The sequence below is a fragment of the Chiloscyllium plagiosum genome, unplaced genomic scaffold (genome assembly GCF_037043375.1).
Source record: "Chiloscyllium plagiosum isolate Xiang-an unplaced genomic scaffold, Cpla_swu_hap1 HiC_scaffold_3, whole genome shotgun sequence".
In the NCBI taxonomy this organism is placed as follows: Eukaryota; Metazoa; Chordata; class Chondrichthyes; order Orectolobiformes; family Hemiscylliidae; genus Chiloscyllium; species Chiloscyllium plagiosum.
The window spans coordinates 29,522,795-29,541,655 of NW_028270141.1; the positions used below are offsets into that span (position 1 = coordinate 29,522,795).

The 18,861-nt window shown below is 38.4% G+C and overlaps 1 protein-coding gene across 5 annotated transcripts in view; it reads left to right on the forward strand.

The window, feature by feature from the left end:
- The window catches only part of dlgap2a (discs, large (Drosophila) homolog-associated protein 2a), a 974,428-nt gene that overhangs the window by 601,112 nt on the left and 354,455 nt on the right, over window positions 1-18,861 (forward strand). The gene's annotated exons all lie outside the window — the stretch shown is intronic.

Below are 18,861 nucleotides of genomic sequence, written 5' to 3' on the forward strand. Positions count from 1 at the left end.
CAGATGCTTAGGAATTGGGCGACAGGTTTAGATAGTTGGTTTGGATCAGCTCAGGCTTGGAGGGCCAAAGGGCCTGTTCCTGGGCTGTAAATTTTCTTTGTTCTTTGCTTATCATAGTTCTGGTTAGCACGTTAGAGGAAACCTCTGATCACGTGGAACAATGGACAGTGGAAATTTACTTGCAAATTACTGCAGATGCTAGGATCTGAACTGAAAACAAAAAATGCTGGAGATCACAACGGGCTAGGATATTGCCAGAATTGAAACATGTCAACAATGAAAGAATAATGGCTAGGATTGCATTGTTTTCTTTGGATCTGTGGATGCTGAGGGGGATTTAACTGAGGTGCCTAAAATTATGAGCATCCAAGGTGAAGTATATAGGAAGAACCCGTTTCCTTCTGCAATGAGGTCAATAACCAAGGGGGCAGAGACTCAGTGTAATAGAGGGATTAGAGGTATATTGAAGAGAATTTTTTTTAATTTCAAGAATGCTGGGCTCTAAAACTCACTGCTTGAAAGAGTGGTCGAGCCAAAAATTTCATAGAATTTTTAAACTATTTGCATTTGGATCCAAAGTGTCATAAATTACAAACTTATTGACTAAGAATTGAAATCTGGGATTTTACTGTGTAATTTCTTTCACATGGCACAGTCGATATAAGCCTTCCTTCTGTGCTGCAAATATACTTTGATTATTATTATGAATAGAGGTTATGACATGCACATCCCAGAAAGTTATGCTGAAACTGTATAAAACATTTATTTAGCCACTGTTGGAATAATGATTCTGAGCACCAAAGTTTAGGAATGATGTGAATATCTTGGAAATAATACAAGAGGTTGACTAGCATCACAGAGGCTAGACTGGAAGAGCTGAGATGTTCTCTTTACTGCAGGGAAGGGTGATTGGAGGTTAAAAATTAAAAAAAAACAAATGCTGAAAATACTCAGCAGGTCAGACTATATTTTTGAATGCTTGTTTCTCATTTCACAGATGTCCCTTGACCTGCTCAGTGTTTCCCACATTTTCCGTTCTTTGAGATTTCAGCATAACACTATTGCATGTTTTTTTAACACGATAACTTAAAAACTTTCTGTTCAAAATTTCAATTATGAAGGTTTTGGTGGGGAATATGAGTAGGGTCAGTTCCCAATACCGAAAGGGTTGAAAATAAGTATGGTAGTCCTGATGAGTGCAAGATGGAAAATGTTGACTTTCTAACTCTTTTTAGCAATGTTTAATGAAAGAAACATTGGTCGTATACTGGTCTGATCTTGACTAATATTGTGCGATACGGTCAGAGAAATTATTTGAATACATCTCGTGCACAATGGTCCAGATTCAGGTTGCTTGCTGATGTCATAGGCAGCATATTAACATGGTACAACAATCTTTCAAAGGCTGAGGACACATATTTCAAGGCCGCAATAAATTAGTGAGGAATCAGAACTGTTACACAGAAATTACAAATTGCTTAGTCCAGTTAAGTCTTATTGAACTCATTGACAAAAAGAGTATGGGGATTTCAAACATAATCTGAAGAAAAATATTTCCTGAACCTATTTCTGCTGTTGGTAAATTTCTTGAAGCCTGTTGGCATGAGATGCTTTACATAGGTCAAGCTTGTTAAAACACTTAGGTACGGAAGTATTGCTTCTGTTAATTGTAGTTTAAAGACCTTTTGCAATAGCTCAGTCTTATGTTTTATTGATATTAGTAAAGAGAGCATTCTGGGGCTAACCATTGAAACACTTGACATCAGAAGCTTCAGAAAGTCGGTCATTATCAGATGCAGGACTTGTTCATTTGAATATTGCAATTGTGAAATTGTCTTTAAGTCAACTTTTTGCCATTACATTGTCTTGTGCCCAAAAGGATAACACGTATGTCCGACTTACATATAACACAAACTCATTAATGCCATATATTGGACAAAATGCAAACAGTGATTAAAGTGTAATCCTCCATGCTAGTGGGCTGGGAGGTGGTTGTACGATAGATGAGAAGGCATGGGATGAAAAGTTTGTCGTCTTCCTAACTCCCCTCAAAATTGCAGCTGGGGTAATTTGACTATGGCCTTTGCACCCCTCGGCTGATTGAGACTGATTCGTGGCTTTCCATTGGTGGGAAAAACCACTCTGAATTCAAAACTTGCCTGTGACCTCCATGTTAATCCCTCTTGCCCTTTTGTAGGCCCTGACTGGTTGACCCTGACAAGTTCAACTCATTCACTGTTGGGACCTCCATCAAAACATGCTGTCAGTGGCATTGCTGGGACAGAAAAAAATGCCAGCCCTCCAATCAACTGACTGGCAGTTCCTGGAAGCATGCTTTTCAGGAACAGACTGTTGGATGAACGGTTAACTTAGTCAGGTCCTAGAATATGGCCACAGTGAGGTTAGGCTAGTTGACAAAGACATCAACATGATCATTAAATATAGCCCTGTGCCACCTACCCTGGCTCAAATTCAGCATGTGATGATTGCAGTACATATCTTCATCATGTAACTTCAGAATTCAACAGTCCCAGGCTTCTGTCACTTCTATATAAATATAGCACCTTAGAACCACATGCTATTGGACAACCATACGTAATATTCCTGCATGCTGATTTAATAATATACTCGAAGTATATTAATTTGATTACAATACTTTTTCTCAATTTCACTCCTGACTCACGGATGTCCAATGGTGAACCATTACCCGTGTGGCCTGAATATTAGTTAGTCTGATTAAAGAGCCTTGAGAACCTTTCAGTCCAAATAGAGGATACAGCATCATATTATTAAAATGTGATGTGGGCCAAGATTCCTTGTCTCTCCAATGGGTAAGGGACTTGTGGACTAGCCTTCAAATCACTGTGGTTATGTCCTTGTGTGCTCCTATGAGATTTATTGACAAGCTATATCACAATAATAACCCCATGTTCTCATTTTATATTTTCATGTGCAAATGTTCAACCAATTTTGTTGGCTAGTTGCTAGAAATTGTAACCGTGTCTTATATTCTCTTCTCTCACCCTGGGTGGGCCACGAGCAGATCAACTACTAACTTGAATGGGATTAGTTTATGAAACACATATAATGGTTGATGAAATGATAAAATTTTGTTGGGAAATCAAACACAGCAGTGAAAAAATGCTGAATTGTCAAATACTTTTCTGTTTGATGATTCAGTGAACTGAGGTCTTGTTTGCCTGTTGGCGTGGGATGATTTTTAATAAAAGCAGGGATTTCTCTCTGTTGTCCTGGTCAGTATTTCCCACTCAGATAGCATGGCCAAGAAGCTAATGGCAGGTGACTCGTTTCACTTATTTTGATGGAATTTTGCTATGGTCAGTCGAACTTCTGAATTTACCCAAATAGCAGCAGTCAATGAAGTTCAATAAATTAATGTTGATAGAATGTGGAGCTGGAAAGGCACAGCACATCAGACAGCATCGGAGGAGCAGGAAGGTCGACATTTCGGGTCAGGACGCTTCATCAGGACTATCTCCAATTCAATAAATTAATGGCTGTATAAGTTGGTAGACTGGAAATCAAATTATTAGGAAGCCAGTAATAGTGTTAACAGCATCTGGAAGCCTGGGTTTACAGATAGAAGTTTAGGAATTGAAGTTCTGATAGTAAGGCACTTAGACTTCCTCTGCAAGCTGAGAAAACATTACTAAAGGACTGTTTATTATGTTTATTGTTGGTCTCGAGATTTGTGAACCTCCATAATTAATAGTAACTCCAAGCATGCACAATTTCCTCTTGAAATGCCCCTTCTTCTTTGGGGCCATGGACGTATGGAATTCTGCTATTACAGGGGAGATATCATTGGAAGTAACAGAGTCTAAGGAACCCCTGAGATATGTTCAGAAATCGGAAGGTAGGAGGAGAGCTAGGTTAAATGCATTGCCTTGACTTCCAGTGGAGTTTAACAATGTAGTAATTAAAAGTACAAGACCTTGTGGAGATAGATCTTACCCCAGTTTCTAAACTCTCTGCTCATGGGACACCTTAGCTTTTTCTTCGGAAAGTACTGTAAATGCAAAGCATTTATCATGTTTATAAATGGATGTCACACATTCGGTGCTGCAGACATTGAGGTAACTTCAAAAAAGGTTGTTTTTTTCAAAAGTTGATGATGGCTACATAAATTCTGAGAATCATTATGTGATGATGAATGATAAAAATTAATACATACTGACAATGATTTTAAACTCATCAAATATTCAGCCATAACCTACATTGACAATTTGCCTTCAAATAATGTAGTGACATCAATAACTGTATCTTTAATCTAATAAATCTATTTAAAATGTTATTAATATCAGGGAATACAGCTGCCAAGTTATCTTTCAGATCAAATGATTAATCTTTTTGGAAGAAGAGTGATATTGTCTCTATCACACCAAGGAGAAGTATGAATTGCATTTCTCTAAAATTGTGCAGCTATTAATATAACAGGCCACTGAGATTCAAAGTTCTTTTTACGTATAATGTTCAGGAGCTTGTAGATAATCAGGATTTCTTCAATTTCTTTTAGCTTAAGCATAAATATTATCTATTTTACCATTTGATTATGGAATATCTTAATCTGTCCATTCATTATGCATCTGAGAACTGCTGAAGAATGTCCTCCACAGTTTTCCATGCTTACCAATTATATTCTCAGGAGTTACACATCTGAAAAAGACATTCTGTCTCCAAAGGGTGATAACAATGAAGAAAAATGAGCATGTCTGTTATATTTTTACTCAAACTGAGAAAATTATACCTTAAATTGAATTAGATTTATTGTCACATGTACTCACATGAGGACAGTGAAAAGTTTAACAGTCACCACTCAGGGCGCCATCTTAGGCACAAAGTTACCTAAGTACAGAATCTTAGGTACAAAGCAAAAATGTAAGAAAAAACAAGGTTAAACATTACAGTCCTTCTTACTAAAAAGTGAAAAAACAAAAACACACAGTTAACAGTTCAACACCAAAGCTCATAAGCATCTGGCCTTACTGGATTTGCACTTCTCACAAAGGGTCAACCTTCCTCACTTTGGACTCAACCTTGGCTCCACCGCTGCCCGTTCTCACTGCCTTGCAGCCTGTCCCTGCTCCTGCCACAGCTTTGGGAAGCCCGTTCCTACTCCCACTCTTGCCACCAGTCGCCCAGGGCTCTCAGTTCCCGCTCTCACAGCCTGCTGCCTCAGGCTGCCTGCTCCTGTTCTCACTGCTGTCCAACCAGGTCTGCCTAATCCTGCACTCGTGTGGGAGACCCCTCTGGTACCCTCGGACTTTGAAGATGCCGCTGACTGCCAGAGTTCTGCCTGGCCACACCAGCTGCCATGTGCCTCACAGCCAAAGTCCCCAGCAGCTGCCTTCTCTGCCACTGCTTCCACGATCGAGCTCCTTCCAGAACACAAGTAAAGAAAAACTAAAAATCTAAAAAAAAGTAACAAGTGAGAAAAAGTTAAAAAATAGTCGGGCCACATTAGCTGTGGCTCAGGAGCCCTCCTCTGTCGCCATCTTGGACAAAAAAAGCCATGCTGCAATTATTTGCAACAATGATTACTTTTCAAATTGCAATTATTAAAAGAACTTGCAATTCCACAAAGCCATAGCAGCCTGACATATCTGGAAAGATATTTTTGAGTTGCAACTTACTGATGTTCTGAACTTTATTTGTAAATATACTGTACAGTAATGTGACTGTTTATTCAAAGATTTTTTAAATTTAATGAGATGCAAGGGATTAAACAGAACATCTTTCTTGTGTTGTCGCTTTCAAGATCCAAGACTTTAAATTGGTTAACCCTGAAAAGTGAGCATGGGGTAAAATGCATGTTTAATCCATGCCTGGTACTAGAATGCAGACAAGACTGCATTATCATTGTCCCCTTTCATTATAATAATCCCTACATATAACAGGTGCACTATGCAATATTCATTAGCTTCACACATCAAAACAAAATATTGTTGTTAACAGACACAACTTAAAAGAAGCCTGCATCTCTCAAAGGAAAGGTACAGAGTGGCTGGAGCAGGTGCCAGGAGTTAGATAAATCAATGGACTAGGAAAGAGTGAGGAATGCCAGATAAGGAAAGGGAACATGCACCCGTTTTTTTTGAATATCATGGTGGAGGAGCTGGAACTGAAGAGAGATGTCCTGATTCTTGGAGGACCTTTGAACTCCTGATGGAAAAAATGGATGGAACACGTAACCATGAAAATCCTAAGAGTTTAATCTCAAAGACTTTGATACAGTACAAGAAGAAATGTAATGACCTGATGTGATAGAGAAGGTCAACAAATGCCAACTGCGTGAATACATTTAGCTACAGATAAATTTAGTATGCCTAGCAACCTCTACGCTCCCATCAACCTTCACTTACTGACAGGCATTCGCTACCAGAGCACAAATCCACCATTTAAATGCCTTACCTTGCTCACTTCATACTATTGCAAGCCTCAAATTATATATGGCAACATATTTCCAACCATGACAACCACATACCTATTCAGATGTCATGGCGCTTACAGACACACCTCTCTCTTCAAGGAGAAGGGAACATGCATCGGAGACAGCAGAAACTAACCAGAGGAGGAGAGATATTCCTGAGTGTCTAACCCCAAGAGAAGAAACAGTGTCGGTCAATCTAAGAGGGGCCATTGCTGAGGTTGTGACAGGACTAGAACAGAAGATGGTGCATGTTTAATTCTTCCTCATCCCACGATCTCTTCTGAGTGAAAGCTACTGTCAGTGTAACCATGCACTTCTTACTTTCGCTGTCTCCTCACCACAAATTGTCCATTTTTCCTTTCAGATATGCAAGAACTGAAAACTGTTTGGGCAGTGGAGAAACTCTTGGAAGATAGTAAAGATGAAGACACACCATAATCTCAAATGCAAAGTTAAAACTACCAGCTGAGAGACTGACACTGTGGTAATTTAGATGGTAGTGTAGAGGTGGGGTTTGCACATGGTGAGACATCAGGCAGCAAAACCAGGTGAGAAGGATGGCACAGTGCCAGCTTCCTGAAGGGCAATGTTGCACACTAGTTTTACTGCAGAGGACACACATGATGGCTTGATGGACCAGGCCAAAGTCGATGGCTGAACTGACCCAAATGCTTGACACATTGGAATCTACCGAAAAATCTGTGTTCAATGTCAAGGGACATGGAGGAATCGTAAACCAATTTGGCTGAGAGCTTTGCACAGTGCTTGGAGCCTATGTTTTCTAATACAGAATAGATGGCTACCTCCAGCAGTGCGCCTGTGCACCAAATGTGCTGCAACAAGTTATGGTCATGCCTCAGTTTACATTGCAAAAGAAACAGCGTCCATCCAAAATCTGAGTGCTGCATCTGGAGCTCAGCCTAATTCTGTGCTGTCACAGGTTGCTACTGTGAAAGCTGAGACTGCTACAATCATAGCTATGGATACCAGTGGGGATAATGGCTCCAAGGACATTCTCTGCATTCTGCAAATCAGTTAACCAACAGATCTACTATTGAAAGACACTCAAAGGATACGATCTCTTGCTGGAATGCCTTTCTCCCTCCTACCTCTTATAACAGTGTGTTTAGTTCTGCTCATTCTCTTAATCATATTCACAATGAGCAAAATACTTACGCTAAAAAATAAATCAAATAATTTTAAAAATAAAAAAAATTGAAATCAATGCTTTAAATTTTGCTTCTCATTTCTCTGCCCATAATAAAGACATAATTACAGTCCAATTTCCAATCCAGTATGACCACCAGTCACATACAAGCTATGGTTATGAATGATGGCCACCAAGTGTTTCCAAAAAACAATCCATATTTTACATTCTGGTTATCCATATGGATTTTCCAGTACCACTGGCAGGTGAGAGACATTGTTGGCACAGTCACTCTGACATATTTAAACTAAATTGTAGCTAGTAACTGAAAATTAAAAATATCAATTTGCAACAGAAATGCCTGCAGTTAATGTCAGCTGAAAATCTGTTGCAACCCATTAGTCCAGAAACTCAGACCGCTGTGCTCCTGCCAGTGTGTATTCACTATCATTCAAAACAAAAACAATCCTTCTGGATTATCATCTTTTCAAAACATAATGAGATATGGATTGACAGACAGGAGGCTCCACTAAAACCCCTTGCTTATCATTCTTGTCTACGCTCAAAAAGGAGAAACAACAAGGCACATGCAGATTTTGTTCCAATTTCAATGATAAAATTGTACCGCCATCAACACAGAAGGCCACCTCAGCTTCAGTATTCAATCATTAGCTGTTCTAAATTAGAAAAGTTTTCTAATACTTATCAGAATATATGGGAGCATCTATTGTTGATAGTAAGCACTTCTGGATATTGGGCAAATAGTTGTACTTTAACATATGAAATTTATTTCTGTCCTTTTTATAAAAACAAAAACTTGTTTTTGATGCAGTCAAGTTTTTGCTATTTCTCATGGCCCATAATGAATGAGTTCAGGATTAAACAATTTAAAAATTATTGCTAATGTGGACAGCCAGCAACCTATTATTCCTGCACTAATGCATTTCGAAATGTGACATTAAACAATTTAGAATTTACACAAATATTTACTGACCAGGTAATTGCTTAAAAAAAAGTCAAAACTCAATCAAAATAAATAAATCTTTGAACTATTCAATCTTTTGTTGTCAATGTATGTATGTTTTATGCAAGTATTATAGCCATTTTCTGTAAATTGCTATAATATAGTACAATGAGTTTACACACAGTCTTTTGTTATGTTGTTAATCTGCTGCTATGATGTTTCAAATCGATTGCTACTTGGAGCAGTTTGAAGCTGGCAATGTTAAATTCTACATCAGGATAACAAAATAAAATTTGATCTTTAAATGTTCTGCCCAATACTCCTGGCATCTGTCCTCTGGCAAATCTCTTTCATAACTATACCTCATTGCTGTAAGAATAAAGCCCTCTAACTTGAAGTAATATCTGCATTTTTATAAGACTTCATATGAAACATGAAATAAGTTGTAGATTTTTTGTAGGGTGCTTATTTTAATATTTGAACGCATTGGGGAAAATGTTTCTGTATTCCAGACATTGATTAGCAATGTTTTGAACCAGACTGCTCAATACGATCATTATAAAGCAGAAGCTAGGATAAGTTTTAGATAATACTCAAGCCACAGCTAGATGCATTACAAAAAAAATTATGAGTCATTATGTGACTTCATATTGAATTTATGCTTCTGATTTGTGGTCTGCATACTTTATGAAAGATTTTGCAGTTTACCAAAGATCTTATCACTCTTCACACATAGAAATGGGAAATATAACAATGAATAATCAGGCTGGATTTCAAAATGAAAAATTTTGCTTGATCAATGTCTGTGAATTTTGAAAATTGATAATGGTAATACAATGGTTGTCATTTATCTGTACTGTCAAAATGAGATGTCCCAGAATAGACTAATGGATAAGGTCAGAGAATGTGAAGTCAGGGGATAAGTGGTAGGTAAAATTCCTTACTGGTATCAAGGCAGAACGCATAGAGTAGAAATATAGTGGCAGATGGTGGGAACTGATGTTCCACAAGAATAAATTCTAAGACCACTGCTGTTCACAATTTACATCAATGGTTTAGACTTTGGGCTCAAAAACCCAATTTTTGAATTCATGAATGACTGCATATTGAGGAGAGGAGAATGCTTATATTGAGGAAAACTGCAACAAATTAAAGGAGGACATTAAACTTGCAGAATAGGCAAATAATTGACCACTTAAGTTCTAAATAGATAAATATAAGGCTGCACAGTTTGGTAGGAAAGATATGAAGGTCTTTTATATGAAGGTCCAAGTTGGTGGTGTAGGGCAACAAAGGGATCTCACAGTATAAATACATCCGTCACTAAAATTTGTTCCAAGGCCAGAAAGAGAGCAAACAAAGCTCACAGATTTACTTCTAGAGGAACAGAACTGAAAAGTAGGATGATTACGACTATTTTCAACCAAAAGAGGACTTGGGTTTTACCACATTTAAAATATAGTGTGCAGTTGTGGTTTTGGTACATTATTAAGGGTACTGGAGAGACTACAGAACATTTACATGGATGGTATCTGTCATGCCCAGTGCGAGCATGAAGATGTCATAAATTTTATGGTGTATTTTAAATAGTTGCAACAGCTTTTAAAAAGCTGACTGTGTCATGTACCGTTGGCAAAATTGACTCCAAACATACTTGAAACACAAGCAAATACTATTTAAACAATCATAGCTATGTGTGAATGTTACAAGTCCATCAGCAGAACAAGAAAATCACACACCAGCCACCTCATCTTTCTGCTTCATCCTGGGCCTTGGATATTGGAACTCATAGAATCCCTACAGTGTGGAAGCAGGCCATTTGGCCTATCAAGTCCACCCCAAAGAGCATTCCATCCCATACCCTATCCCCAAAAACCTGCATTACCATGGCTAATCCACCTAGCCTCCACATCCCTGGACACTATGGGCAATTTAGTTTGGCCAATCCACCCAGCCTGCACATCTTTGGACTGTGAGAGGAAATCAGAGCACCCAGAGGAAACCCACACAGACACTAAGTACATAAAAAAAACTCCACACAGGCAGTTTAATTCTGAGGGTGGAATCAAACCTGAGTCCCTGACATTGTGAGGCAGCAGTGCTAACCACTGAGCCATTGTGTCACCCTCATTGTCTTTTCTTGAAAGATATTCAAAAGGATAATTTTAATTGGACGGTTCATTCACTCAAATAGACCTGTTTCAAAACTCTCAAAGTGTGAAGAAAGATTCCAAAAAAGGGCACACCACTTTATTTAAAGAGACTTGAGATTTGTAACAGATCATATGGCTAATCTATGTATCTTTGTTGCTTGCCTTTCAAGATAACCATAGATGCTATTCTGACCAGGAACAGCATGTCAAAAAACACCTGAGGCATTGGCAGAGATTTACTGCTGTCTGCAGTAAGTGCCCTGGTAGGCACCTTCAGGAGCAACTAACACCTAACCACCTGACCCCTCCATATTCTCACCAGCAAGAAAACTCACAAGATCACACTTCACTTAGCTACTTAAGAGATGACTGGTGAGCTTCTCAATCTACCACAAGCCTTGACTCTGAAGTCAATCTCTGCCAAAAGCTGATGACGGATCAGAGGCCAGCAACCTCTGTGAAATGGAGATCATTACTGGAAAGCCAGACTGCACAGACTTGAATAGCTGATTAGCGTGCACTGTGTACAAACCGTGAGATGTGGGATCTACAACTTGCAACAGTGTATGAGGATGGATTGAGGTACATGAAGGTTTGGTGTGATCCCTAACTGATAGAGTCTATGTATAGAGTTGGAAATGCAGTGAATGTGTTAGTATCAGAGTCCAGGGATGCAGCTGGTAGACTGTACCATTAGAAGATAATCACTAACTGACCATTCAAAGAGGCCACTGAACTTCAGCCACTGCATTCAGTTGCTCAGGACTTAACTCTGCATTTATTTTCATGACTGCCTGCTCCACTATCTCTGAACATGTCTGCCCCCACTGTGGTCACAGGGCTCCTCTCTTCCTTTCTGTCTCTTGTGGCACATCCAAAAACCTTGGAACTCACTCTCTCCCACGTTCTAGCAATGTTTCCCAGGTCAAATTCAATTCCTGAATAACTGCTGGCATCTGCACAGTTACAATGCACCTCTCTTTTAGAAATGTGGGGTAGTGTTAAGTGTTGCTGATCACTCATAACTTTTACCCCCTGCTGATGCACCAGCCAAAAAACAATGTGGTTAACAGTAGTTGAAGCTGAAATTGAAATGAGCGAGCGATGTGAAATTGGTGTGCTGCTTGCACTGCATTCAACAGGTGATGAATTATGAAACATATTCTCTGGCCTCATTTTTTAGTGCAATTGAATGTAGAATCTTGTGTGTCCTGAAATCAAATGGACTATCTTAGTAGCACTGCATAAAGGAACAAAAGAAATGCTGAAATGGAAGACAGAATTTAAAGGTAAAAAAGGCCTTGAAATTTTGTACAGAATTGATAAAGGAGTCAATAAAGCAATACTGTCTCATGGAATGTGTGAAATAACATAGACAAGTCAAAGTAGTAGGCACATGGAAAGATCGAGAAAAAATCTATTATGGACAAGATTAATAATAACAAGGAAATCTCATTGTAATGGAAAATAACATGTTATAATTGCGTTAAGGAAGGATTTTTGCAGAAGCAGTACTTCAGCTGAATACAAGGATGCAAATTGATGGAGAGATTGAAATTGCTAATGAAGGGCTTTTGCCCGAAACGTCGATTTTCCAGCTCCTCGGATGCTGCCTGACCAGCTGTGCTTTTCCAGCACCATACTCTTGACTCTAATCTCCAGCATCTGCAGTACTCACTTTCTCCTTGCCTGCACCCAAGTCTATCTGTACTGATTGATCAATATTAATCTGATTTTAAGAATCCAAATTGTCACAGCTAGTCTTGGCATTTTCTTTCAGCAGTGTTTTGAGTTGTTGTATGAGCAATTTCCAAGCTACCTATTTACACTTTAACATTGTGTTATTTGATTATGTAAGAGATGAGGGGCATGAAGTTCGACATGGGCAGGTATATAAAACAGACAGAACTGCACACACCTACCATTGTATGACATACCTGTTAGTCATTCTAGTAGTATCAATGGAATATTAGGTACAGTGGGTGATCTACAGTCAATATGATACTGCTTTTCATGTATTATTGCCCAATTCTGAAGTTCACTGCCATGGAAAATATTCATCTGCTGTTTCTATAGGGAGAGAAGGTTAAGTACAAAGCACCATGCTGTGACCATAATCTTATTAACTTATTTTCCTTTCAAGCCTCATTTGAATTCTCCAAGACCACATGCAAAAGTATGCTCTAGAACACAGATGGCAACTGAGAAGATCTGAGCACTTCATTCAACCTTAAAAATATAATAGAAACATCATGCATATGCATGGAGGCATTTTCCATGTACATGCTGATGATATCTAGCCGAACTCCACAGGAGTCAAGGTACCCATAGGCCATTTTGGAGGGAGCAGCTAAAAAGATGCCTTGCAGCAATTCACCAGATGCATAAAGGCTCCTTAGACAGCACCTTCCAAACCACAACCACCACAATCTAAAGGAGAATGGTAGAAGATGCACAGGAATGCTACCACTTGCAACTTCCCCGCTAAGCCAATCGGCATCCTACAATGTAAACTGCAGGATTTACATGTACAACTTCTAATGCTGTAAAATTAGATTTCTGGGGTTGAGCTAGCAACTAATACACCACTTTTTCTATGTCCCTGAAGTTAATAACTAACTTTTGAAAGTATTTCTGTCACTATGGTGATTTATTTTAGAAACAGCTGTTGAAGTTGAACTATAGGGTGAATGGAATGGTGTACTATTGGACTTTTGTTTATGTTGGATTATTTGCCACCAAGCATGGTAAATAATGGGGCTTCAAAGGTTTGTTAGAGAGTTCTGGAATTCATTTTTTTAAAGCTTGGAGGGATGTGCCATTGTTTAAGAGGGAGAAACCTTTAGATTCACTTTGGGTATTGTTTTATGCTTTGGAACAGGATGGCTTTATGAAACAATACTCCTAAGAAAAAGATATGGTGAGTCAGGTCCTCAGAATGAAGAGTTACTGTTGATTCCAGACCTGGTACAATTTCAGAAGTGGCTATTTAAAGCTGAATGCAGTGAAGTTTAAATGTATGATCGCTCCACAAAAAAGCTATCTGCAGTTCCTATTTTTTGAAAAAAAAAAGAGAATTAAACCTGTCCAGTTGTTAGATACTGGTGTGAGGGTGAAACAAGTAGTGTTTTGTGTACTGTACCCGGAGTGAGGTTTTCAGAACAACACTGGGGTGTTTTGGATACGATACAAAAGTTATTTAGTTTCTTTTCAATTTATGAATGAGTGTTTATAAATGGGATTAAGCGGCTTATATTTTTACTATGTGTTTAAAATATTTGAATTTTTATTTTAAGTAGATAGTTGAGATAATTCTATTTTTATCTGCATTGTTTTTGTAATAAGCTTTTGTTGTTTAAGCAAAATCTGCAGCATTATGTGCTTATGCTTCAGCAAGAGGCCACTTTGTTCAAACCAAAACAAATAAAACAATGAACTATCAAGCTGGTTCCCATCTAGGAACTGACTTGCTCAATAATAACATCTACTGGAATCATCATAATCTTGACTTGTTTAAATGTTGTTGTTCCTTCACTGTCACTGGGTCAAATCCTGGAACTCTTTTCTCAATGACAGTTTGGGTCTACCTACACCAAATGGACTGCAGTTGTTCAAGAAAGCGGCTCTCCACTGTATCCTCAAAGGCAACGAGAGATGAGCAATAAATGCTGACCTAGCCAGCAACACCTACGCTCCATGATTGAGTAAAAAAAGTAACTAAGAAGAGGATTACGTGTGAGAATGAAGAACAATAATGATTAAACAATGGAGAGAAGAAAACTGTTTATTCAGACGGGTGAAGGGTCATGATCAACATGGACACACTATAGCATTGTTTAATAATGATGTTTATCCATTTTGGATGCAAAGGTGTACTCTTAAAGGGAACAGAGCCTTTGATTTGTGGTAAGCAAATTACATCAGTGGTCATCATAAATTCTTGTGAAGACACTGTGTTCTTCTGTTTACATTACTTGCCTCCAAAGAAGCTACAGATGTTTAAGTGAGCTCTGACTCCAGGATTAACTGTGCAAGATCAACAGAATTCAACAACATGTTCTGAAGTAGCAATATCATTTTTTTTAAATTCAGAAATGCCTCAAATACAGATTCCTCTTGAAACTGCATGTCACTTAGGTCTTAACCCATCTTTTTGATAGCTTAAGAACCAGTGATATCAGATTTCTATTAGAATGAGTATGTCCCTGTCTAAATTGTACCTACTGTCATTTGAGGATTTTGAGTGCCATAACACCAATTACACAGGTTCACCTGTGCCCTACTTAGGTGCAGACATTATAAAAAGCTATTGAGAAAGTTTGAGAATGATGCTTTCAGAATGAAGGATCAATGATTAATTTTTCTTCCATATGGAATCTATATTTTGGGAGCCTTTTAGGATACATACAGGCATCCATCTACCTGTTATCTATAATATACTTGACTTTGGATGAGGAAATGCAAACAGTACTTGGATTTCATGTTTGATTTTTGGTCTTCACTTAATAAGCTGATATATGAAATTGGAATAAAACAATTGGTGTTGGTCACCTCTGGCCCAAAGACAACTAAATGGTTCCGGCATTATTTTTGATCCTGAATACTATTTGGTGACTTTTGTTGTAAAATATGTGGGTGTGATCTTCTTGTGAGATGGATTAGGATTTGTGTTGATGACCTAGACAGTTGAAAGGCTTATTAATACGTTCCAAATGAGTTCATACCTCTTGGGTAAGATATTTAAAACTGCCTTTCCTGTGGAATCATGTGCTAGTGTAAAAACTCCCTTTCGGGTCTAAAGGTTCTGGCCTGTTATCAACAGCACTCTGCATGGATATAGTTCTGCTTACTTTGGTACTCCTTTATTACATGCTAAGCAACAGTACACACTCACTATGGCACTGATTGCTTAGAGGTCTCATGAATCAGGTTCTGTCTCAGGTGGTTAATCCATCAACAGGTCTTTTGGTGAGATTTCAGGAACTGTTCTACCCCAGCTGCAGCAGCAAGTTGTTTATGATGCCCTTATGATATATATTTTCTCTAACTGTGCAACATTAGGTAATACTTACTTTTTAACCATTTGATTGGCTTTCAGTTATATTATTGTCCTGTTCAAAGCTGGTAGCCTCTATGCTCCACTTCTTTGAAGAAAGTTAAGAAGCTGTTCGGGATGTCTGCTGTCTGAAAAATAACTTAAACAAAATGTAACAGCAACAGTTAAGTTATTTAGCTCCCTCTTATGAGCTCACTTCCCATTTAATGTCCTGTTTCAGAATTTGTGGCAATTGTTTAGCTCAGTTGACTAGATGACTAGAAAATGATGCAGAATGATGCCAGTCATGTGGGTTTAATGATATATAGGCTGTGTAGTTCATGGTGCGTTGTATCTTTGTTTTGTACCATACCTGGTATAGGGTGATATACTTCAAACTACCTAATCATTCATTTCTCTCTAATCAACAGAGGTGATCATGGTTGCTTGTGAACCCTTACTAATTACTTTACCTATTCAGAATCCATTTGAACCATTTGTTACTACATTCTGTTAAATTTGATAGTTACTTGGCAATTGTCCCTATTTCAAATTTTACCTAAATTAAATATCTGATTATAATTCTTTGCTGTTCATGGGCAGACACATGATCTTCTATAATTTTAACACTCGGGAAAGCACAATCTTCCATGTTTCCTGGTTGTTGATATACAACAAGGACCTGACATGCAAAAAAGTCCCTAAGCCCTATATAGAAACAGACTGCACGCACAGCTTCTTTAGCCACTCTGTGTTTTCACTGTTGTGACCAAAGTTCCATCTATTTTCCCTTCACTGTGCATGGCCTGTTTCTCACAGTGCATTATCCTTTTCAGATTGCCAACCAACCACACTGGCATATCACACAGGGACTGCTGGTTATCCACAGCTTGTTTTATAAGTCAACAGATGTTGGCCGGGACACTTCTTAAACTCTCATTAGTTAACATTAGGTTTCTGCAGAGGAAACAGACTGATTGGCTTTTCTCGAACCAGGTTCTAATTTGTGACGTGTGAGACATCTTTATCATAGGCTTTCTGAAAGTCCAGGATGATGTTTGCCTTGATTCCCTCATACTGTGGCTGACAAAGCTTTAGTAACACAAGCAAAGGTCACCAATTATCAGCGCTGTGAGCATAGCAGTACACCCTAATACTACTGACTTGGTAAAACTAAATCACAGTTATTATCTGCTGTAAAGCCTGTGTTGTGTAAATCTGATGTATATCAATCTGTTCCAACTAAAGCAATTTTTTTCAAAATGCATTAATATATTTAGCTCATTATTCAAGCTTTGATAAAAGAAGCACAAAGTAAGAGTACTGGAATTTTGCATAGTTATAGGTGAAAAGATAACGGGAAGTTAATTCATACGAAAGAGCAAAGGTCTATGGTTGGTTTTAACTCCTGTGGGGTTGTGGGGATGTAGCTGCACCCAATTCATAAATAAGCAGAACTGAAAATATTTTACGGTGATTTGTTTGTATTTACAGGGACAAATCTGTTGTTGTTGTGCCTATCATCAGCAGAGTTCCCATTGCATATTCTGTGACTGACAATAGTGTGGTAGCTCTCCATCTTATTCTCAACTCACTCCAAACTTCTAAGTAATAGACTATACTGTCATCATGTCATTGGCCATCCTCTGTTATTCAGCTCAGTTGGACAGTCCCCACTTGGTTGTCACTTGTCCAAATGGTGGTATGGCCACAACAATCTTGTTCAATGTCAATACAAATTCCATGCCATTATGACCAACTTTAATCATTGGTAATCTCTGTCCTATGACTTCTGACCTCTATCTCTGTCTGAAGCAGATCTGAACTTCCAACTTCACATCCTCTTCATCACTCAAACTCCCTTCACTGATCTGATCTTTATCTATTCTTTCCATACTGCTCCCACTGAAACTGTCTTCCAAACCTACATCATTTGTACATTCAATTACTCCTGGCTAGCCTTCAATTCTTCATATTTTGTAAGCCACACACATCCAAAATATTGATTCCCGTGGAACGGAAAGGACTTGCTCATCATTCACCCTACAGTAGCTTCTGATTCTCAATCCCTAAATCACTCCTTACTGTCTTCCCTCACTTTTTTTGTGGTGTTCCCCACTGTTAGAAATCCTCCAAAATTCTTTGTTCCTCTGATTTGAGGGACTGTTATATCCTTCAGCCTTTCATATCATCATTCAGCTTCAGCCACCTAGTCACAAACTTTGGAGTTCTCTTAGTAGACACTAAAATCTAAAGCTTCTCCATCTTTCTGCCTTCTTGGTCACTCCTAAAATCTCTTTCTTTGACTTGGTGTCCATTTATTCCTTGCAACTCTAATATGATATCAAATGGTTTTCAAAATTAGTGGTGTGAAATAAGCGCATGTTATCTTGATGCTTACCACCAACAACCAATAAAGTGTTGCTTTTTATGCCCCAATATATCCTTCAGATTAAATCTGCAGTAACTGATTAGGCAGAAACCTGTGAAGCAGCATGTTTTTCATTAATTTATGGCTATCTGTGAAAGAGAGACTAAAGCAAGCAGGGCATATCATAAATCTTACAGCAGACCTCCCCTGAAATGCTCATTGTAAACAAGCATTAAGAATCTGGAGCTTAGATCAGGTTGCTCCTAATCTGTATAAATGTTGGGTGTAATGAGATTTGCACACAGTTTCTCTGTAGCCTAGACACTGAATGAATTTGATGAGGCTCTGAGCACAGACGAAACTGAGCATACAACATACATAAATGCAGGGCCATTGTGCACTAAGTGCTACGTGCCTCTCCAAATTAATACAGAAGGAAATTTAAAAAAAAATCATTGAAGATGCTCTGGATACAATCTTTGGGTACCTCTTAACACCAATACAGCCTTTTTAAAAAATTTACTCACAGGATGTGGACTGGATGGATCAGCATTTAGTGTTTATCTTTTATTGCCCTTGAACCACTGCAGCCTCTTTGGTGTAGTCACATTCTATTATTCCTTTCTAAAATTTAATGGAACTTAATAGCTTGTTAGGCCATTTTAGAGGGCAATTAACATTGGTGATGTTCTGAATCCATACATAGGCCAGATCCCTACAGGAATGAACAAATGATTTCA